This window comes from Loxodonta africana, chromosome 1, assembly GCF_030014295.1.
Source record: "Loxodonta africana isolate mLoxAfr1 chromosome 1, mLoxAfr1.hap2, whole genome shotgun sequence".
NCBI lineage: Eukaryota > Metazoa > Chordata > Mammalia > Proboscidea > Elephantidae > Loxodonta > Loxodonta africana.
In genome coordinates, this window is record NC_087342.1 from 85,637,544 (window position 1) to 85,661,737 (window position 24,194).

At 42.0% G+C, this 24,194-nt stretch overlaps 1 pseudogene; it reads right to left on the bottom strand.

Moving 5' to 3' along the window:
* Nucleotides 1-694: 694 nt before the first annotated feature.
* Nucleotides 695-24,194, bottom strand: part of LOC135232802 (patr class I histocompatibility antigen, B-2 alpha chain-like) — a 53,681-nt pseudogene continuing 30,181 nt past the window's right edge.

The window sequence follows — 24,194 nt, forward strand, 5'->3', positions numbered from 1 at the left end:
TCTATGCTGCTATAACAGAAATACCACAGGTGGATGGTTTTAACAAAGAGAAATTTATTCTCTCACAGTTTAGGAGGCTACAAGCCCAAATTCAGGGTGCCAGCTCTAGTGGAAGACTTTCTCTCTCTCTTGGTTTTTGGGGAAGGCCTAGGAGCTTCTCAGGGCAAGGAAGCACACTCTTGGCTCTTCTTGCTTGGTGGTAATGAGCCCCCCGCTCAGTCTCTCTGCTCACTTCTCTCTTTTATATCTCAAAAGAGATTGACTCAAGATCAAGCTAATCTTGTAGATTGAGTCTTGCCTCATTAACATAACTGCCTCTAATCCTGCCTCATTAACATTAACATCATAGAGGTAGAATTTACAACACATAGGAAAATCACATCAGATGACAAAATGGTGGATAATCACACAATACTGGGAATCATGGCCTAGCTAAATTGACACAAATCTGGGGCAGATACAATTTAGTCCATAACAGGTGGATTAGTTCCACCACATCCTCACATTATGCTGATAGGAATGCAGACACATCAGACATCAGTTGCAGAAAGAGACGTTAGGGGTTCTTGAATCACAAAGTAGGTTGTGAACAAATCTCGTACCATAGCAGTCTCAGGCTACAGAAGAAAAGAATCATGAACAAGTTAAAGTCAGTCACTATAAGTGTTGACACTCTGAACAGCCCACCACAATTTCAAAATGCCCAAATCCAAAGAGTCCCCATAACCCAGTCTTGTCCCCTCTGCTCCAACCCCTCCAGAGTCTCACCTTTAGAAGCCCTGAGAGACACATTGGAGAGCTTGGCACTGTCCATGCCTGGAGAAGAACAAAAACAACACCTTGTCAGAACCCAGGGAAGATAAGACTAGGAGAATGGGAATTATAGGGTGAGGGGGCTCCCACATAGCCTCCCATCTACACTATCCCAAGAGTCTCAGGATCAGCCTCTCTTCCTTCATACTTACTTGCAGCTTGAGTGTAGCTCCCTCCTTTCCCACCTGTGGGAACAAAGCACTCTGCAAGAGATTGGGGAGTAGACAGGACCATGAGGTCCTAGAAGAGCTCTCTAGTCCTGAATCCCAGAGAAGGTTCCAGAACTGTGACTGGACTAACAACACTCCTGGAAATCTGTCCTCAGCAGAACCTTCCTCTGTGACCTTTGATTATTGTGAATAAAGTCTCCGTCATCAAAGCCTTAAGGCAGAAGATCTGCCATTCATTTCCACATGTGCTTTACAAAAGAGTAATTGTTAGCATACAGGGCCCCAGACTGGGTTAGCACCTGTGTGGATGGTGCCACCCAAAATGAGGTGGCAAATCTACCTGGGACTTGAAACCACCCAGTGGGACAAGAAAACTCACACAACTACCCCTATCCTTCCTGATCTCTTCTTTCTCCAGACCACAGCTCCAGTCACCGCAGCTCTGATGACCACAACTCCAAGGAGAACCAGGCCAGCAATGATTCCCATGATGGAGGTGATGGACTTGGAACAGTTCTGGAAAGAGAAGGGAGGTGAGGAGCTCTGAATCCTTGGAGGTTTCCAGAAGGCCTCCTGCCCTTCTTGCCCCATCTCAAGGTGAGGGGCTGATACACGTGTATCTCTGTTCATCTCCAGAGGGCACCACCATGATTGCCCACTTCTGGAAGGTTCTGTCCCCTGCAGGACTGGTCTCCACAAACTCTGTGTCCTGGTCCTGTTTCACTGCCAGGTCAGGGTGACCTCTACCAGGTAGAAGCCCAGAGCCTACCACCTCACTGTGACCTTATGGTCAGAGAGGTGGTGGTTGGTCACGTGTATCTTTGGAGACACTGAGGGGAAAGTTCAGAAAATTCAAGAACTCTGCATTACCTCCCATGGGTCATATCTTAGTTGTCTAGTGCTGCTATAACAGAGAAAACACAAGTAGATGGCTTTAACAAATGGAAATTAATTTATTTTCTCACAGTTTAGGAGGCCAGAAGTCTGAATTCAGACCGTTGGATCTAGGGGAAGGCGTTCTTTCTCTGTCAGTTCCAGGGGAATGTCCTTGTCTCTTCAGTTTGTTTCCTGGTTCCTTGGAGATCTCTATATGGCTTGGCATCAATCTTCCCCCATCTCTACTGTTCTACTTGCTTGTTTAATCTCTTTATATCTTAAAAGAAATAAAGTCAAGATACATCTTACATTAATTCTGCCTCATTAACATAACAAAGACAACAATTAACATAACAAAGAGGTTAGAATTTTGGGGGGACATAATTCAATTCATAACATTTAGCCACCCAAAATTCAAGCCCTTGTCACATGCAAAACACACTCACCTATCACATCATCCCCAAAATCTTAAATCAACTCCAGGCTCAAAATCTCAAATATAGGTGAGACTTAAGGCGTATTCTATCCTAGGGCATAATTCCTCTTCATCTGTGAACCTGTGAAATCTAGAATACAAGTCATCTGCTTCTATAGTACAATGAAAGAAGAGGCACAAGGTAGACACTTCCATTACAAATGGGAGGAACTGGAGGGAATGAAGGGATAACAGGTACAAGCAAATCCAAAACCCAGCAGAAAAAATTACATTAGATCTCAACGCTTGAAAAAAATCACCTCTTCTGTAAGACCATCTGGGCAATAGCCCTGCTGTCCAGACTCTGGGTGTTGGCCATACCCTCTGAATTCCGGGTGGACATTCCTTGGCCCTATGCTTGTGTCCCATCTTCCAGGCCCACTGGGAAGGCAACTGTGCTCCCTCAGCTTTATGTGGCCTCATTCTCCTCATCCATCTGCATGCCAACCCCACCCCTCAACTCCAGCAGACCCCTTTTTCTGCCCGTTGGGCATGGAAGCCCCACACCCTCAGCTTGGGCAATGGCCCATCCACCTGGCACATCTTAATGACAGCCCCACACTCTGGAAGCAAGTTGGTGAAGATCCAACTCTTTGAAACCCAGGAGGGTGTGGTCCCACACTTTGTGATCCAGGAGACGATTGCCCCACTCTTTGAAACTGAGAAGACACTGCTTCCTGTGTTCCTTCCAATAGTTCTGCTGATCTGCAAGCTGCTCCAGGGATGGTAATTTTCTTTTCTTGGAGAACAACAGATGTAGCTCCTTTGGTCTGTTTCCTACCTGTAGAATTCCAAGAAGCACACAGCGTTCTTTCCTTTCATTCTTTCTCTGACCCCTTAAGTCTAAGTTGATGGGTTCTCTGCTGTTGTAGTTCATTAGATCCTTCAGTCACAGGCATAATCTGCTATCTTTTTCCATAGAGATTACAGCCTTGGAAACCCTATGGAGGAGCTCTACCCTGTCCTATAGGGTCACTGTGAGTTGGAATCAGCACACAAGAACAACAACAGTAAACAATGAACACTGAGCTAACCAAAAGTATAACATAGCTATGTTGGGAGGACGGGGGTATGTGAAGGAGAGATAATCCATTATAGATGATACATAAAACTGGAAAACAACGAATGAGCAGTATAAATACGTTATGTAGAGGCATAGAAATAACACCAAAGAGAATCAACTGAAAGAATTTAAAGCGGTTCCTTCTGGGGCCCTGATGGCACAGCAGTTAAGAACTCAGGCTGTTAACCAAAAGGTCACCAACTCGAGTCCACCAGCCCTTCCTTGGAAACCCTATGGAGTAGTTCTACTCTGTCCTATAGGGTTGTTATGAATCAGAATCAACTCAATAGAAACAGATTTGGTTTTGGTTATTTTCTGGAGTTCAGGAAATGGGGTACATGGAAGATTGAGGATGGCTTCTTCAAAATAAGGCTCATAAAGTTTTTGAACTTTTAAACTGTGGGCCTATATTCATTTGATAAAAATAAAAGCTCAACATTTTTAGAATATCATGGGTGAACGAATAGACTCAGAATTGTTCTATAAGGAGTGCCACGGAAATGAGGCAGTAACTGGAGTGAGACATGGATCAGGTGATGAGGTTTTATAGGATTTTACTTTGACAAAATTTTACATTTTGTCTGTTTAAATGGGAGATTTTACAACATGTGTGCATGCAAGAATGAATGAGCCAGTAGAGTGGGAAACTGATGATGAAGAGGAAGGATATGAGCCCAGCACAGGAACACAGGTCTGTGTGACTCCAAGAATCAGGCCATTTAATGCCGGAGTGTTTTGTCTTTAGAAGGAAAGGGAACAGTCAATGTACATCCACCATATTTGAAAACCTGCACTAGGTTCTTCACACTCATGATCTCATATCACCATTACACAGCCCAGCCCAAATCCACAGTGGATGGACAGACATACAACATTAGTGCCTTCCCATTTTGAAGCATGCAGGTGACATAAATGTGGGCTGCAAATCTTTGCAAGAGTCAGTTTTCATCAGGTTCATTCATACCCAGAGAATGTATGTTGGGGCAGGAATAGCTTAAAGTAGGGAAGATCTCCGATTAGATTTCCCATTTAGAGCCGGGGACTCTTGCCGGTCAGGAATGCACTCACATTCCAGAGGATGGTTTAGACATCCCTGTGCTGTTCCCTGCCTTTACTATCAGGAGTGCTTGATGTACCTACCATGGGCACCAAGGACAGAGGTCTCCCCGCCTTTTTCCTCATCTACTCCTAAACCCAAATTTTCATCCCATCTGCTTGGATCTTCATGTTCCTTAGAGTCATTCCCTTCAGGACAAAGTATCCTCTCAGGGTCTGATATGGATCATTAGTCACAGAACAACACTGATTGATTTTGTACAGAAAACCCCATCACCACTGGGTGAGAGGAGCAATAGGAGTTAAAGGGGTAACGAACACCATCTTGTTACAACCTAACAACCTTGTAAATTGGAGGATTATTACCCTCAGTTTATAGATCAAAAAACCAAGTCTTGTTGTTAGGTGCCAGCAAGTTGACTCCAACTCAGAGCGACCTTACATACAACAGAACAAAATGTTGCCCGGTCCTGAGCCATTCTCATGTTCCTTGCTATGTTTGAGCCCATTGTTGCAGACCCCATGTCAATTCATCTCATCGAGAGTCTCCCTCTTTTTCACTGACCCTCTACTTTACCAAGCATTTACCAAGTCTTTGGTCAACGATTGGTTCCTCCTGACAATGTGTCCAAAGTAAGTGAAATGAAGTTTCACCACCCTCACTTCTAAGGAGCATTCTGGCTATACTTCCCCCAAGACTGATTTGTTTGTTCTGGAAGCTCACGGTATATTCAATATTTTTTGCCAATGTCACAATTCAAATGTGTCAGTTCTTTGGTCTTCCTTTTTCATTGTCCAGCTTTGCTACGCATAGGAGGCGATTCAAAATACCATGGCATGAGTCAGGTGCACCTTACACATTGAAGTGGCATCTTTGCTTTTTAAGATATTAAAACATAATTTATTTTCTTTTTGTTGTTGAGAATTTTAAAGAGGTTTTTTTGCCACAAATTTTCTCAGTGCAATATGGTGTTTGATTTCTTGACTGCTGCTTCCACGGGCATTGATTGTTGATTCAAATAGAATGAACTCCTTGATAAATTCAATTTCTTCACTGTTTATCATGACATTGTTTATGGGCCCAGTCATGAATATTTTCATTTCCTTCACATTCAGTTATAATCCATGTTGAAGGCTGTAGTCTTTTGCCTTCATCAGTAAGTGATTCGAATTGTCTTAATTTTCAGCCAGCAAAATTGTTGCATCTGCATATCACAGGTGGTTAATGAGTCTTCCTCCAATTCTGGTGCTGCTTTCTTCTACGTATAGTCTAGCTTCTCAGATTATTTGTTGTGGATACAGATTGAATAAGGTGAAAGGATACAACTCTGCTGTACAACTTCTCCAATTTTAAACCACGTGGTATCCCTTGTTCTGTTTGAACACTGCCTCTTGATCCATGTACACCTTTAAAAAAAAATTTGGTTGCAATATACACGATCATACATCCATTCACAATTTCTCCATGTACAGTTCAATGACATTGGTTAAATACTGCACAATTTGTCACCATTCTTACTATCTCTGCCTATACTGTTACATCACCATTAATTTAGACTCTCTGTGTGCCTTAAAGTTCTCATCTGCACTTTAGATTAACTGTTGTCAGTTTTAATTCATATAGATAATTCTTTATAAGATCATAATGCTCAAAACAAACATTCTTTATTAATTGAGCTAAATGTTGCCCAATGTTAGTTAAACTGTCATGGCTAAGGGGCACCTAAGAGGACATAACAGAGACTAAATGAAATATAATATCCTGGGTGGGCACAGAGAAAGTTGGAACAGAGAAAGAACATTAGGGAAAAACTAATAAAATCCAAATAAGGTATGGAGTTCAGTTAATAATAAGGTATCAATATTGCTTCATTAGCTGGGGTAAGTGTGCTGTGCAATGCTGACAGCAGGGAATACTGAGTTTTGGGTTATATGGGAATTGACCTGAACAGGGGACAGCTTTAAATTAAGCACAGATAAGTGGAATCATTTCCAGCTGATCCAGGTGGTAGTCAAGCATATCAGTCATTTGGCCCTAAGACTTACTGAGATATTTGTGTGTGTGTGTGTGTGAAACAGTTATAGGAGACTTACTCCCCTGTCTCCAGGGTTTTGGAAAAAAGTTATACTCCATAGTCATCCTGTCAGAAATATCTCCCGGCTTTGTAGTGGGTCCTAGTAGATTTTGGAAGTCAAGGTCATGGTACAGCAATGACCAAGTAAGTGATTTGAGATGCCCATCATGATCAGGATTTTATAGGATCCACATTGCTCCCTGGTATTCAATCCTCAAGGGGAAGTAGCATATGTAGCATCAGACTTGAGCAGGTACTGAAAGCACAGGTAAGTTGCATAGACAACACTCCTAGTGTTCTTATTGTTGCTGCAGAGTCCACTCTTCCTTGTCTCATTCTTGTGGTCTATGAGTTCTCCATGGTCAGTCAACTGTAGAGGAAGAAATCTGATCCTAGGTTACATATGGTTTTGAACTTACTTTTAATAGTTGGAAGTGGACTGCTGCAACGTTACAGTTTCATCCGAGGACATTCATAAGGAACAGGGAAAGAATTCTTTGTAGTAAGCAGATTTCAAACAGACCATCTAGAAAAGTCTACTTTTCCAAAAGGAGAAGTATCTTGTGGTTAGATCTTCATCAATGCATAAACCAACCAACCAAACAAAACCAACCCATTGCTGTTGAGTCAATTCCAACTCATGGCAACCCTACAGGACAGAGTAAAACTGGCCCATAGGGTTTTCAAGGAGCAGCTAATGGATCAGAACTGCTGACCTTTTGGTTAGCTGCCAAACTCTTAACCACTCATCAGTGCATAGGCAGTCGCTAACAGTTTGCTCAGATATTCAATGGCTTAGAGGGAATGAGATGGCAAGATTTGTTATAAGAAAATTTGGGGAAGAAATGTGAATCACTAATATGGCACAGTAGGTATTCACACCAACCCTCATATTAACAAAAATAGATTAATAAAATAATTTAAAAACATTGAAGAGCTTGTACTTTAATGGTAATTGACTAGCCAAAATTCAGGAAGCTCTGAATTTACTTTCATCCTGATGTTATTTACTGAGTGTAGAAAACTAAAGCTTTCATTTTCATAGCCTTGTGGATATTTGGAAGAAAACGCAACTCCCAGGGAACACTGAGAGTGGGAAACCTAACAGGATGATCTCTTCCATTAAACTTCAAACCCAAATGGCCAGGTTTTCAGTGTTAGGGAATGTCCACTTCTCAAGGGACTACAGGGATAGTCACCTTGGTGCTGGTAGCATGGGAGAAAAAAAAAATTCTTCCTGAGTTTTCATTACATGTGACCTCTCGGATGAATCTGCAACCCATGTTCACACTAAATGTATGGTCTGAAAATCCTCAGGCCATGAATTTTATTTAAAATTGACCAGACTGTAAGACACCTGGCAAAAGCAAACAGAAATCCTCTCTGGAGGAATGTATTAGCATCTAGGCTTTGAAAATTCCAACAAATCGTTTTAGAAGTAATATGAGCACCTGATAGTAAAAACAAAATGAAAACATTCATTCACAAGAAAACAATACACCATGAAAGAATAAGCAGAAGTAACAGACAGTAGCATCATATAACTCAGATATTAGAATAATAATAAAAGGCTATAATGTAGCTAGCTATGTTTACTATTGTAAAAATGGTGTGGGGGCGGTCTGACCTCTTCTAACTTCACAAGGGGGTGGGAGAATCAAGGCTGATTCCTATGAGGTGAAAGTCATGCCTTCTCTCTTCTCCATCTTTACCAATTCTGATATCAACCATCACCCCCACAGCATTCTCTACTTCTCTGCTGGGTTCAGTAATTGATTACAATGACCACACAGAACTCACAATTCTCATATTTATGGGGTTTATTAGGGAAATAACAGGTTACAACCCAGCTCAGGAATGCTCAGCATACAGTTCTTCCTTCAGGACAGCCTCTTCCCCACCATGCTAGCGGCACACCTCTCTCTGGTCCCTCAGCCTCTGCCCTGCTCAGGAAAGTGTCACAAAGCTCTCTTAGCTCCTGCCAACAAGTTATAAGAGGCACCCGACTTTGCCAGTAAGCCTAGACCCAAAGGCACTCGGCTTTGTCACTCCATGGGCCAGGAAGCCCACTTTGTGGTCTCCTGCCCTTCTCTTCTGCTGGTCTCTCCTGCTGCCGTTTCTCTGCCACCATTTCTCACCATCTTCAGTGCCACAGCTCTCTCTCTTGGTCTTCTGGCTCTAGGAGCTTCTCAGTGCAGGGATCCTGGGTCCAAAGGACACACTCAGCTCATGGGTGTTCTTTACTGATGGCTGGGGGACCCTCCCTTTCCCACCTCTGGGGTGGCTCATCAAGCCCAGCGGGATGGCAAAACTGATCAATTCCCTTGGTGGGCTACAATTACCTTACTTGCACAGTCTCACCCAATCGCTTGGGTGAGAGCCACAAGACCATGGCAAGAAAGGCCACACGAAAGCGATACATTGCACAACAGGCCACCCCTTGGCTTTTCTTGCCATGGTTTTTTCATACCTGGAGGATAATTTCCCCTTCCCAATCATTTTACTAATCCAAAACACTCATTAACAATTCATCCTACATTAGGGCAAAGAGTCCTAAGGATGAGATTACTCAGGTACTAGCCACTCAGGTCTGTTCCAGGAGTCCATCTGATCTGGTCAGGTTCTCCAAAAGTCATCTCAGCTTCACCTTTCCTGGTATCTGATAAAATTTAAGTTGAGAGAAGACTATTCCTTTGCTCTGAGCCTCACGAGGTATCAGCATAGCAAATTTTTAAGGGATTTTAGGTTTGGACACTGTAATCCAGTCCAGCAATGCCTCCCCCTTAGTCCACACTTACACACATAGCTTCTACAATTATAGTTTTTACAATCACATTTAACGCTGTTAACAGTCAATACTCATGAATGAATCATATAATCCTATCTTCCCTCACCCTCTCTTCCCCAGACCCAACAGGAAAAGAGGAATCTATTCAGTGGGGATCCTCACTTGCCCCCCTCACTTTGAGTGAAAGTGCACCCACAAAAGTATGTAAGCCAGGAACTTCATGCCTTTATCTTCCTCCATTTTAGATAGCCAATTTCTAAAATGCCCATCCCTATCAAACCAGCACTCTGAGGAGACAAGCACATTCCTTGGTCTTTAAGAATCTTCTGTTCAGTTTGGAACTTTGAGCGTCTGCATCCATAAGCAAAGCCAGTCCAGAGCAAGCCATCAAATTGCAGCAATCTACACCAACTGACGGTATCAAACATCTTTCCCTTCATTCATTTGGGTTCTGGTCAGCTCATTCCTAGCCATCTAAACTAGGTCACAATGGGTAGCAGCCTTAGGTTCAAGAGTTCACACACACCTCCCAGCACTTCACACTCTCTCATCCCTAGTACTCTTGTGCTAGGTCAAGTTCTAATGGAACATGTCCAAATTCAGCCTGTCTCTTCATTGCTGCATTTCCCCACTTCCACTCATGAGTGGAACCAGACGGTCTTCACAAGCTAGCATACCAAGGTGTGTACTCGCCAGCTCCCTTTAACTTCTAGTCCTGGAACCAAAAAACCAAACCCACTGTCTTTGAGTCGATTCCGACTTATAGCAACCCTATCGGACAGAACAGAACTGCACCATAGAGTTTCCAAGAAGTGCCTGGTGGATTCAAACTGTTGACCTCTTGGTTAGTAGCTGTAGCACTTAACCACTGCGCCACCAGGGTTTGGGGGTTCCTATTGATGGGAACCTGATTTTTCCTGCCTGGATGCATCAAAAAGCAAAATGATCATTATTTTTTTCTTCAGCTCCTGCCTCCAAATGCAAGTCTCCTATTCTCTCAGCAGTTTTAGGTGGCTCTGCTCGTCTTTGCAAATGCAAATTCTGGGTGGGGCTCAGGTTTTTGACCTAAGCCCCCACTCTAAACACAGGGCTACTGCATTCAAACAGCCTGTGTTTCCCTGGAACAAATCTTAGTTCCCCTTTTAGCATAACCAATATAGTATTGGCTGAAGGTAGAGTTACACGCTCCCTATAATCTCTAATACCCAATGTTCATTTCTATCATACATATAAGTCTGTTTTACAATGCTAGGTAGTAAGAAACATTCAATATCCATAGTACATTCAATTAAATACATAATCCTTAACATATAATTCTTTTTTAAAACATTCTAGTTTCATCTTCTTTTCTCGATATCCTAACCATCTTCCGATTCATATGCGTATAGCCCCGGGCCTCTGGTGAGTGGAACCAGTAGACCCTGGCCTTCCATCCATCCTCCTGCTTATCTGGCCGTCCCAGGCCACTCCAGACGCAGCATAACATTTCTTCCAGCCATTACAAGTAACAACAACCAAAGTAACCATTTAAGAATCAATGAGTGATGGAAAACTGGACTATTAAGGGGATACTTGTGTGGGGCATGGACCTATGGAAAGCACTCTGGGAATTTAGAGGGCACACGGGAGTAGGACACGTTGTTAGCCATCAGAAAAACCCCCTTCCTGGATCGGAAGGTGATTGGAATCAGCAAGTGGACCTGTTGGTACTATTGTAGAGAAAAACTTGAATGCTGTTTTAAGCTAAAACGGAGAGGCTTATTAAGGGTTTAAAACAACTGCAATTGGGGAACTATGTAGCCCACTGAAAATGGAGCCAGGTAGTCCAGGAGCAGTGTCATTATACAAGTATTTTTATGGTTTAAAAGATGAACTGAATCACAGGGAGGACAATTACAAGAAAATCAATGAATATTGTAATAATCACACTCTGGTTACTAATTATTAATAGTATAGTTAGTGATTACAGATAGTTCCACAGGATGATAGATCTTGGTCACAAGATTCTTACTTTTTTTTTTGTCTATCTTGCAAAAATACCCTGTTGGCAACAGCACCTAGATAGCACTCTTCCTGAGTACATGTATTTTGAGGGGTGCACATGGTCACTTGGTCATATGGTTTCACATCCTGGTTTTGACCACCTAGGAAAAATAGTTTTCTCAAAAAACATAGCCGTTAGTCCAGAAATCAGATTAAATTTAGATAACATGGTCAGCATATCATGCCTTTGTCTCACTGACTGCACTGAAATTTGTCTTTTCTTGAGAGAGTACAATCACTTGAGGTGGCCAATTGGGTCCATGAAATGAGCAGGCATGGGGGTACTGTACCAATGCAGAGATGGACTGAATCTAGGCACAGCCCCCTTGCACTCTCTGAGCTCTGAGGCACAAAATGCCAATAAGGATTGCTCTATCCACCAGCAAGAAAGACAGAGGTTGCAGATAGCTATGGAGCAGATCCCCAGTGGGCAGGGGGCAGGAGGAAGGCCATACACATAACTGGCAAGTTGATTATATTGAACCAATGATAGCAGTGGCACCAGGTGGCTATAAATGGGTCCTTGCAGAAATACTTACTTTGGACTGGGCTTTGCATACCCTGTGACATATGCAAATGCCAAAAACACCATTAAGGGATTGGGACAAAAGATACTGTACCAGTTTGGGCCAGTGAGTTATATTTCATCAGACAAAGGAACATACTTTACAGCTTACAGGGTGCAGCAATGGGCCAAGAAACATCATGTTAAATGGACGTCCATGTTGCACACTACCCTCTGAGTAATGGCTTGATAGAGAGTTGGAATGGGCAATTGAAATATTTGTTATCTAAAATGAGAGAAGATAAAGGCATGAAGGGCTGACTCACATGCCTTCACAAATGTGACTCAGAGCCAGGGAATAATCTTCTCTCAGTTAAATTTTATCAGAGGACAGAAAGGGTGAAGATGAGATGAACTATTGGAGAACAAGGCTGTCTTAGTCATCTAGTGCTGCTATAACAGAAATACCACAAGCGGATGGCTTCAACAAAGAGAAATTTATTCCCTCACAGTCTAGTAGGTTACAAGTCCAAATTCAGGGCGTCATCTCCAAGGGAAGGCTTTCTCTGTCGGCTCTGGAGGAAGGTCTGTGTCATCAATCTCCCCTTGGCCTAGGAGCTTCTTGGGCATAGGGACCCTGGGTCCAAAGGAAGCGCTCTGCTTCTGGTGCTTCTTTCTTGGTGGTATGAAGTCCCCCTATCTCTCTGATTGCTTCTCTCCTTTATATCTCAGAAAAGATTGGCTTAAGACACTAATCTCATAGATCTCATTAACATAATTGCCACTAATCCATCCCATTACATCATAGTGATAGGGTTTACAACACATAGGGAAATCACATCAGATGATAGAATGGTAGACATATAATACTGGGAATCAATCCATGACACTGACCAAAACAGACAGATACCTGCAGCAGACCTGAATGGCTGGTACTTGAGTAACCTCACCCTTAGGACTCTTTTACCCTATGGAAGGACTTATTGTTAATGACTGTTTTGGACTGGCAAAATGGTTAGAATGGGGAAGTTAATTCTTCAAGTATGAAAGGGTCAATGTCTAGAAGAGCCAAGAGGTGTCCGGTGGTGCAATGAATTACTTAATATGGCCCTTCTAGCCATTGTCCTTGTGACTCACACACAATGATTGAGTGGGACTATGCAAATAAGATACATGGAACCTGTAATGATTGGGATTATGTGTAAACTTGGCTAGGTCATGATTCTCAGTATTGTATGGTTGTCTTCCATTTTATGTTTTAGAAATCCTAACCTCTACATGTTAATGAGGCAGGGTTGGTGTGGGGTGTCCTGAGTCACAGGCTTGCAGGAAGGTGAATCAAGACCCACCCTTACTCAAGTTACCCCTTTCCCTGGGGTGTTGCCTGCATCCCAGGTATATATGTGGATCCCTAGTAGGGCTTTCTCTCTGTCTCTCCATCTGGATCCTGCGTCTGATTTGTGATTGTCTAACCTCTGGTTCTTGGGACTTGAGCCAGAGGCCAGCTGTCTTACCTGCCGATTCTGGGATTCACAGGCCTCCTCAGCCAGGTGGGCTGGCGGCCTATCACCTGACCTGATTCACCAGCTTCTGCAGCCTTGGGAGCCAGCAGCCTGTAGTCTGACCTGCTGATTTGGGTTCACCACCCCCGCAGCCACAAGGGTCGGGAGAAGCCTACACCTGACTCACAGATTTGGGACTTGCTAGCCTCCACAACCGTATGAGCCATTTCCTTGATATAGTTCGTGAGTTCTGTGAGATGTTGCAGTGAATTACAGAACCCAAAAATGGGAGGGAGAGTACTGAGGAGAGGGGGCGTAGTTGATGTTAGAGATGATAGAGTGGTAAAGCAGTTTGGAAAGGCTGGACATTTGGGACATCATTAACCTCTGCCTCATAGGAACCAGCTGTGTCCTGATTCTTATAAAAGAAATTATTCATTTAACTATCATTAAAAACAAGGTTTAAAATGTGTTCAGGTAATAATAAAACTGTAAAGAATGTCCAAGAAAATATGAAAGTAACAAGATACAACTTTTATAAATGAAAATAAAATGAATAAAATTAAAATCTCAATGGATTTTTCCAGAAAAAAAAGACAATTTGATACGAATAGGCCATTACTAATGCAAGTTCTAAATAATGTACTTTAGGTGAAGGAAAGACGCCAGAATGTATGAGATGAAAGAAAGAATAAATTTTAAAAGTGCAGATATATGGGAAAATTTAAATGAATACTGTTCTGGAAAAATAAAGACGTCTGGTGAGGTAAAAAAGATAATATATAGTTTGGGAGGGGCAAAACAGAGTTAACCGAAATCTAAACTCTCCCTTTTCCCCACCATAATGCTAAAGATACAGATTTCTTTACATTCTGATAAAAATTTTCCAAAATAAACTTCTCACTCAGTATGTGGTCTTTTCTTGTTATTACTGTTCTGTACATTTTAGTGTAGGGCATATAAAGGGGTCACTTTGAGAGTCTTTCTGTATGTTACCTTTCAAAATAATTGCTTAACTGCTCAGTAATTCAGATCCTCAAATCTCAAATTTAACCGTAGAGTTTTCATTACTGGGCAGTTTTCTGCAATAAGAAGGTCATTCATAGAGTAGGTGGAACCTGACGTTTTTTGTCTTTCAGAACCATGGAGAAATCCAAGTAACATGGATATTAGGGATTGAATCTCAGATGAATTCAATGGGATCCCAGGGAGGAAAGTTTTAGATAATCCCAAATGGACATGGAATTATGATTTTAAACATAGTCATTTATCACAATCTCAAGCACTGCACAGCTGCTGCGTGATCTCAGGCAAGTTTTTAGCCTCTCTTAACCTAATTTTCCTTGCCCAAGTTATTACATTTTCTAGACTTCATTTGTTCATTGTAAATAATAATATTGGCCTTCTTATATGACTGTGGTAAATACTGAACAAAATAACCCATGTAGGTACTTAACCCCATGCCTGAAATGTAGCAAGTGCCTTTTAAATGCAGGCATTATTACTATGGTTGTTGTCCTTGTTACTTTCCATATAATAACAAGGAATTTTCATTTACACAGGTTTCCACACAGAATCTCTAAAAACCTGATGGATCAGCACTTATTTTCTAAGATTTGTTGACAATATGAAAATACTCTAGTCACAGTCCAGAAGAAATTTTATAGAATTTCCCGGTATCTTATTCACAGGTTTCCTTTGATTCCAGAATGTTATTGCCTTGGTCTGAGACAATTCTCTTGAATTCTGGGACACTTTTGCCTGGTGTCTTGGAAAAAGAATGATTTCAATACAAACTTTATCTGGTTGAGGTTGAGATTTCAGCAAACTCAGGCCTGAGAAGCAAGGGTAAAGCGGACACTTCAGCAGCAGGAAGAGACTACAACAAGTGCAAGGCAGTTAAAGAAACCTTTGCTTTTGGCTAATGGGTATAGCCAAAACTAAATACAAACTAAAGTTTTTATTAGTCAAACGCCTTATGTAGAACACAATTCCCAAAGTATTTCTCTAAAATTCCCAGCAAGACTAGACCACGGGCCACCATGATCCTCCCAGTCTGCAGGAATAACCCTGTGAGCAGAGAAGAAACCAACCAGCTCATGAAAAGTTTCACCTGGAAGTTTTACAAAATCAACTATAATGTTGGGAAAAGGATTGGACATAGCTTAATTGCGTACAGGTCCCTGGGAATGTTATATCCATGCACTATGTTTTAAAGAGATGTGGTAAGCACAAGTTTGATTTGCTAAATTCTTTTGCAGAGTAGTTTATAATTGGTAGTCTGAAATTACTTGTAAGGAAGACTAGTTATAAAGTCATTCCTAGATGGCTAGGCCAAAATTTAGCATTTGAAAGAAATGCTGGCTAACTTTTCGCACCTGCCGGAAAATCTGGGTGGCTACACCTGGGTAGGCTCAATTTTACAGCTGGAGGGACTCTTCGAACTCATCATAGTCAAATATTTTAATTTTTAGATGAAATGAGGGGGCAAGTAACTCAAGCATACAGCACTAGTATTTTGCAGTGTACAACCCTACCCTTTTTTAGCCTCAAATTATTTCTATTTATAGAAATAATAACTCCACTGTTGTTATTGTTGTTACTTGCCATTGAGTTGGTTCCAACTCATAGCTACCCTATTGTCTTAGTTATCTAGCGCTGTTCTAACAGAAATACCACAAGCGGATGGGTATAACAGAGATGTATCCTCTCACAGTCTAGTAGGCTAGAAGTCCAAATTCAGGGTATCAGCTCCAGGAGAAGGCTTTCTCTGTTGGCTCTGGAGAAAGGAAGGCCCTTGTCATCAATATTCCCCTGGACTAGGAGTTTCTCCTTAAAGGAATCCCAGGTCCAAAGGACATGCGCTGCTCCCAGCGCTGTTTTTTTGGTAGTATAAGTTCCCCCTGTCTCTGTCTCTCTGCTTGCTTCTCTCTTTTATATTTCAAAAGAATTGGCTCAAGACACAATCCGATCATGTAGATTGAGTCCTGGCTCTTTAACATAACTGCCACCTATCCCTCCTCATGAACATCATAGAGGCAGGATTTACAACACATAGGAAAATCACATCAGATGACAAAATGGTGGACAATCACACAATACTGGGAATCATGGCCTAGCCAAATTGATACACATATTTTTTGGGGACACAATTCAATCCAGGACACCTATGTACAACAGAACGATACACTGACAGGTCCTGCGCCATCCTCACAATCGTTGTTATTCCTGAGCCCGTTGTGGCAGCTACTGTGTCAATCCACCTCGTTGAAAGTCTTCATCTTTCTCATTGACCCTCTACTTTACCAAGCATGGTGTCCTTCTCCAGGATTGGTCCCTCCTGATAACATGTCCAAATAGGTGAGACTAAGTCTTTGCTTCAAAGTCTTTGCTTTGAAGTCTTTGCTCTGGCTGTACTTCTTCCAAGACAAATTTGTTCATTCTTCTGGCAGTCCACAGTATATTCAATATTCTTTGCCAATACCATAATTCAAAGGCATCAATTCTTCTTCAGTCTTTCTTATTCATTGTCCAGCTTTCACATGCATAGGAGGTGACTGAAAACACCCTGGCTTGGGTCAGTCACATCTCAGTCATTAAAGTGGTATCTTTGGTTTTTAACACTTTAAAGAGATCTTTTACAGCAGATTTGCCCAATGCAATGGGTCGTTTAATTTTTTTGACTGCTGCTTCCATGGGCTTGCTTGAGGATCCAAATAAAATGAAAACCTCGACAACTTCAATATTTTCTCCATTTATCATGATGTTGCTTATTGGTCCAGTTTACATTCTGTCACATAGGGTTGCTATGAGTTGAAATTGACTCAATGGCACACAACAACAACAAATTTGATATAAAAGAAGCCCAGGTGGCACAACAGTTAAGTGCTTGGCTGTTTGCCTAAACATCCACAGTTCAAACCCACCCTGCAGTTTGAACCCACCTGTCAGCTAGAACCCTCTCAGTTACTGCATGGGAGAAAGACCTGGTGATCTGTTTCTGTAAATATTACAGCATAGAAAACCCTATGGGACAATTCTACTCTGTCACATGGGGCCGCTATGAGTTGGAATCAGCTCACTGGCACCTAACAACAACAAATATTCGATATACGTAATTTCCATGATGGTTTCACATACATTAACTCATTTGACCTTACCACAACCCTGTAAGGCTGTCAGAAAAGAATTTATTATCTTCCTTTTTTCAATAAAAAATCAAGGCCCAAAAATGTTAAATAAATTTCCCAAGGTTAGAGTTGTGAGCTCCTGAAATAAAGATCCTCTGATCTTCCAAGAGCCCTTTTTCCCTCCAGGTAAAAAATATGGAAAAAAATCAGATTGACTGTATCTTCAGATCTTAGAAATTAACTGACTGCACTGCAAGAAAGACTGGGACAGTGTTGTAGATTACCTTTATGTCAGAATTTAAAAACTTTATTTTATCACGTATACCCCAAACTGGGTCTGGGTACCCCAAGCTAGACTTTTTTTTTAAATTTAGATAAGGACATGGAAGGCAGTGCTTTAAGAGATAAAATGCATGGCACCTAATGTAGTTGCTCCAATTAGTAGGCTGTCAACAAGTGTCAAACAAATGTATATATAAAGGTCAAAGTTTGAAAGAGATGGAAGGAAGTGGAAAGGAGGAGAATAAATACTCAAGCTTCTTTATCACTTGGAGGAAGTGATAAAAGGTCTGTAATGGGTGGGAGGACCAGTGGGGTTGGGAATTTAGAGAAAGGGATGGGAAGCTGACAAAATGTGGAGTCTGGCTTGTCATAGTAGGAGAGGGAGAGGAGAAAGATAACTCAAAGGTTAACCAACCGAGGACAAGAAGGAATGAGGGAACCAGAAATTAGCAATACTTCAGTGGTATGGTGGACAGTAAACCCAGATCCATTGACTAGGTGCTTCATGTTCCTCTATGAGTTTTGAAAAGATCTCAGTTCTCTACTTTCAGAGATTTGATTGATTATGTCTGGGAGGGACCCAGTATTTATACAAGACTCTTCATGGGATTTGTCATGAATCTGGACTCTAGAGGCTGGAGTGCAATATCATTCAGGTCAAAGTAGGCACTTGAAGAAGGAGGATTGTACTGTTTAGAATGGCATAGAGAGTTTGAGGAGAATGAAGATGGAGGAAAGGCCATTATGTTTGAAACCAGAGGTCACCACTGACTACTCAGAATTGATAAGAGGGTCAGAATGAGCACAGATGCAGAAACAGTGAGAATTATGGTATGAGCAGAGGATGGTGAGGAGACAAGCCTGGACTGGCCTGGCAGAAGCACTATGTATATGAAACATTTGTTGTTGTTGTACGATGTGAGGAGCCCAGGTTGAAAGGCTTGGAATTTACCCTACCTGAGCAGCAGCATTTAAGACTTTGACTAGGGCTGAGACATGAAGAAAGCTCTGATGGTGTGCACAGTGGCTGGAAAAACTAACGACAAGCATGTTTCAACTGAACCTGCCTAAGCTAGAGATTTGTGTGTGGTGCACAAAGAAGTCCCTTACTTATCCTCTCCAGGTAACATAGCTAGCTAGTGGTAGAACGAGGACTATAAGACAAGAACACTTCTTGGGCTGAAGTATGGGGTGATTTCAGGGATAGAGAAGCTTAGAGGCAGAAAAACTCAGAGATAAGGAAAATATTAAGTGTGGCTGGACCTGTAGAATCTGAGTTCCAAGTGTAGCTAAGACTTTAAAAATCATTCACAGCAGCAATGGGATTGTCAGTTTAGCTAATCAGTAAGATCATCAGTTCAACTAGCAAGGTCTACTGCCATGTGGAAATGGAAGTCTCTGGGAAGTTCGCATAAGGATACATGTGTAAAGATATGCAATGGGTGTTAACTGTAGAGGAAAATAATGGAAATAACTTAAATATTTATTACTAGGGGAGTAGTTGCAATTGTACTATAAAGCAATATTAAAAATTTTTCTATGAAACTGGCAGGATATATATGATTTTTTAATAAATAAAACATAGCAAATAGCAGGGCACAATGAATAGAATAGTCTCATTAAAAAAAAGCTACGATGAGACGAAAACACCCAATATAAGCATTTATGATTGCCTGAGAATGGAGAAAGGAAATACCAAGAACAGGTTAATAATATTGATCACCTCAATAATGTGGTATGTATTTAGATATAGAAGAGTGTGATAGTTAAGGCTGTGTGTCAACTTGGCTGGGCCATGATTCTCAGTGGTTTGGTAGTTATGATGTAGTTTGGCAGTCCTGTGATGTGATCACTTCCATGATGAGATTTGATACAATGTGACCACCTCCATGATGGGATCTGCTGTGAGTAGCCAATCAGCTGAAAGGGAGTTTTCTTAGGCCTGTGGCTTGCATCAAATATAAGTGAATATTCAGCAAGGCTTGTGGGCTTTTGCTTGCTCTGAATCCTGCAGCTGGCTCTTATTTATCTGACCTCTGGTTCTTGGAACTTGAACTAGCAGTTTACCTGCTGTCTTGCCTGCTGTTCTTGGGATCGGTCCATCTTCACAGTTTGTCAGTGAGAGCCCTGCTCTCTAACCTACAGATCTTGAATTCACCAGCCCCCGTGGCTATGTGAATCAGGAGAAGCCTCTATCCTGACTCATGGACTTGGAACATTTCAGCCTCTACAACCATGCAAGCCATGTCCTTGATATAAATCTATATATATTTACATGCTTTACTGGTTTTGCTTCTCTAGAGAACCCAGCCTAAGAGTGGTTCTAGAGAAACAAAATTGTAAGGATGAGTTTTCTAAATTGGTTCTCAAGCCTAGTTAGTCTTAAAGATGTTGATGATCCTGCCTCTTGTAGTAAAGTGGGCATTGCTAATCCATGCCATGAAGTAACAATACAAATATGCAAAATAACACTGAGTCAGCTATTGCTAAAAGATGAGAATCTGGGTGGCTGCATGTGTAATACTTTTCTACAATTTTGTCGGAATTAGAAGTATAAGGAAGCTGGTTGTTGGTCCTACTTTCACTAGACAAACTGATGAAAGAAAGAGATGAGCTCGGGGCTTCAGAGTCAAAGCTCAAGTGCCACACAGACGACCTCAAAGTTTCCACTTGTGCCTTGGGAAAAAACCTTGTTTCTTGTACAGAGCTGATATTGCTGAAAATGAAACCCAGAGTCTTATTGTAAGAGTGGCTGAATTACAATGCCAACTCAATTGGAAAACTCAAGAGGTGTCTGAAGTTAAAGTGAGGGCACTGATTGGGAAGAAATGGAATGCCAAAACTTGGGGTGGGGACATATAGGCAGATAATCAGGAAGCTAGAGACACTAAGACCCTAAATTTCATTGAATCACTCCTGCAAACAGAACCAGCCCTCTCATTTCCATCTGAAGAGATTATGCCATGTTAGTCTGCTAAACCACCCTCCCAGTAAAATCATTAGGCCCTCCACTCCCATCTAATGAGCTTAACCTAGCTGCACATTAAGTACCTTTGTCTGAGTCATTGCCTAGGACATTGCCTGAGGCAGATGCTTTACAAGGTAATGCTGAATGGTCTCAAAACATTACTCCAGTCCCAATTTTGTCTTCTAGAAAGACCTATACCTATACTTAAATCCCAGCAAGCCCCAAAAGGTGAAGTACAAATTATGACCCAGGAGGAGGTATGCTACACTCCAAAAGAACAGCTTGACTTTTCTAATATGTACAGAAACCTGGGGACTATGTATGGGAATGACTATTAAGGGTGTGGGATAACGGTGCAAAGAAGATAAAGATGAATCAGTCTGAGTTTATTGACATGGGTTCGCTAAGTGCAGATTCTTTATTCAAGGTTTCAGCTCTAGAAGTTAGGAAAGGATCTCATAGTTTACCTGGCTAGGTTGCCGAGGCATGGATTATGCAATGGCCTATGCTAAATCAAGCTGAAGTACTAGACCTGCCTTGGTATGCTGTAAAAGAAGTTAGGCAAGGGCTTAGGGAAATTGGCATGCTAGAGTGGATTTATCAGGTTAGGCCTACAGTCCCACACATGGAGTGCTCAGAGGATAAACATTTTACCGTAACTGTGAAGAACAAATTTGTGAAGGGAGCCCCAGAATCTTGAAGACTGCTGTGATTGCTACTTTATGTAAGCCAGATTTGACAGTGGGAACTGCCCTAACTGAATTAAGACTCCTAACTACAATGGGACTAATAGGACCCCCTAGTAAAGAGGCCAAGAGGCTGCACTCAATTGAAAAAGCCAAGGTAGGTGTGGTTAGCATAATGGACAGAATTAAAGCAGTAATCAGATTCGTCAGACTCATATAAACTTATGGCATTGGCTATTTAGTCATGGTGTCCCTAGGAGCAAAATAGATAGGAAATCTACTAAATATTTACTTGATCTGTACAAGTGGTTAAATTCTAGGTCAACTGAATAGGAGTCTTACTCAAATTGCCAGAACAGAAAGTCACAGTCCCAGACTTGAACGAGTTTAAAGACCCAAAACCCCCTGAATGAAGGGGAGGCCATGCCCTCTTGAGGAAGAAGCCCACTACACTGCCAAAAATTTATACTGTTAATCTTTCTCACAGCCTTCCCCAAACGGATCTATGGCCTTTTATAAGAGTGACTATTCACTGGGGAAAAGGAAATAATCAGATTTTTCAGGGATTACTGGATACTGGGCCTGACCTGACACTAATTCTGGGAGACCCAAAATGTCACTGGGCCCACCAGTCAGACTGGGGGGATATGGAGGTCAGGTTATTAATGGAGTCTTAGTTCATGTCAGTCTTGCAGAAGGTCCAGTGTACCCCCGAACTCATCCTGTAGTGATTTCTCCAGTTCAGGAACGCATAATTGGAATAGATATACTCAGCAACTGGCAGAACCCCCACATTGGATCCCTGAAAAATGTAGAAAGGGCTATTATGGTATGAAAAGCCAATTGGAAGCCATTAGAATTGCCCCTAATTAGGAAAATAGTAAACCAAAAGCACTACCACATTCCTGGAGGAATTGCAGAGATTACTGCTGCCATCTATGACTTGAAAGATGCAGGGGTGATGATTCCCACCACATCCCCATTCAACTTGTCTATTAGTCTGTGCAAAATACAGATGGATCTTGGAGAATCACAGTAGATTCTCTAAAACTTAACCAGGTGGTGACTCCAATTGCAGCTGCTGTTCCAGGTGTAGTTTCATTGATTTAGCAAATTAATACATCTCCCGGTATCTGGTATATAGCTATCAATCTGGCTAATGTCTTTTTCTCCACACCTGTTTCAAAGGACCATCAGAAGCAGTTTGCCTTCAGCTGGCAAGGCCAGCAATGCACCTTCAGTTGCTTACCTCAGAGCTACGTCAACTCTCCAGCCTGATGTTATAACTTAGTCCACGACGACCTTGATCGCCTTTCTCTGCCACAAGATGTCACCCTGGTCCATTATATTGATAACGTTATACTGATTGGACCTAGTAAAGAAGCAGTGGCAATGACTCTGGATTTATTGGTAACATATTTAGATGATTGGACTTATTGGTAAAATATTTCATCTCAGTGAAATTTCTACAGATCCAGTGGTGTGTGGCATGTTGAGCTATTCCTTCTAAAGTGAAGGATAAATTATTGCATCTGGCTCCTCCCACAACTAAAAAGGAGCGCAACACCTAGTGGGCCTCTTTGGATTTTAAGGGAACATATTCCTTTTTGTGTGTGCTACTCCAGCCTATTTATCAAGTGACTTGAAAAGCTGCAAGCTTTGAGTGAGTCCCAGAATAAGAGAAAGCTCTGCAACAGGTTCAGGGTGCCATGCAAGCCACTCTGTCACCTGGGTCATATGATCTTGCTGATCCAATGGTGCTTGAAGTGTCAGTGGCAGATACAGATGCTGTTTGGAGTCTTTGGCAGGCCCTTATTCATGAATCACAACAGAGACCCTGAGGATTTTAGAGCAAAGCCCTACCATCCTCTGCAGATAACTACTCTCCTTTTGAGAAACAGCTTTTGGCTTGTTACTGGGCCTTAGGAGTGACTGAATGCTTAACTGTGGGCCACTAAGTCACCAAGTGGCCTGAGCTGCCCATCATGAACTGGGTGTTGTCAGAAACAGAGTCATAAAGTTGGACATGCACAGCAGCACTCCATCATTAAATGGAGATCAGGCCCTAGCAGGATCTGAAGGCACAAGTATGTTGCATGAGGAAGCGGCCTAAATGCCCATAGTCTCCACTTCTGTCACATTATCTTCCATCTCCCAGTCTGCACCTATGGCCCCATGGGGAGTTCCTTATGATCAGTCGACTAAGAGGAAACTTATGCCTGTTTTACAGATGGTTCTGAGCGATATGCAGGCACTACTCAAAAGTATACAATAGCAACTCTACAGCCCCTTTCTGGGGCCTCCCTGAAGGACAGTCGTGAAGGGAAATCCTTCCAATGGGCAGAACATCAAGCAATGCACCTGGCTTCTCACTTTGTTGGAAGAAGAAATGGCCGGATGTGCAACCGTATACTGATTCATGGACTGTGCCCAATGGTTTGGCTGGATCGTTAGGGACTTGGAAGAAACATGATTGGAAAATAGGAAACAAGGACGTATGTGGAGGAGGTATGTGGATAAGCCTCTCTGAATGAGCCAAAGAAATGAAGCTATTTGTGTTTCATGTGAATACTCACCAAAGGGTGACCTCAGCAGAAGATGATTTCAACAACCAAGTGGACAGGATGACGCATTATGTGGAAACCATGCATCCTCTTACCCAGCTATTCCCATCTTTGCTCAATGGGCTTATGAACAAAGTGGCCATGGTGGCAGGGATTGAGGTTATGCATGGCCTTGGCAACATGGAATTCCACTCACCA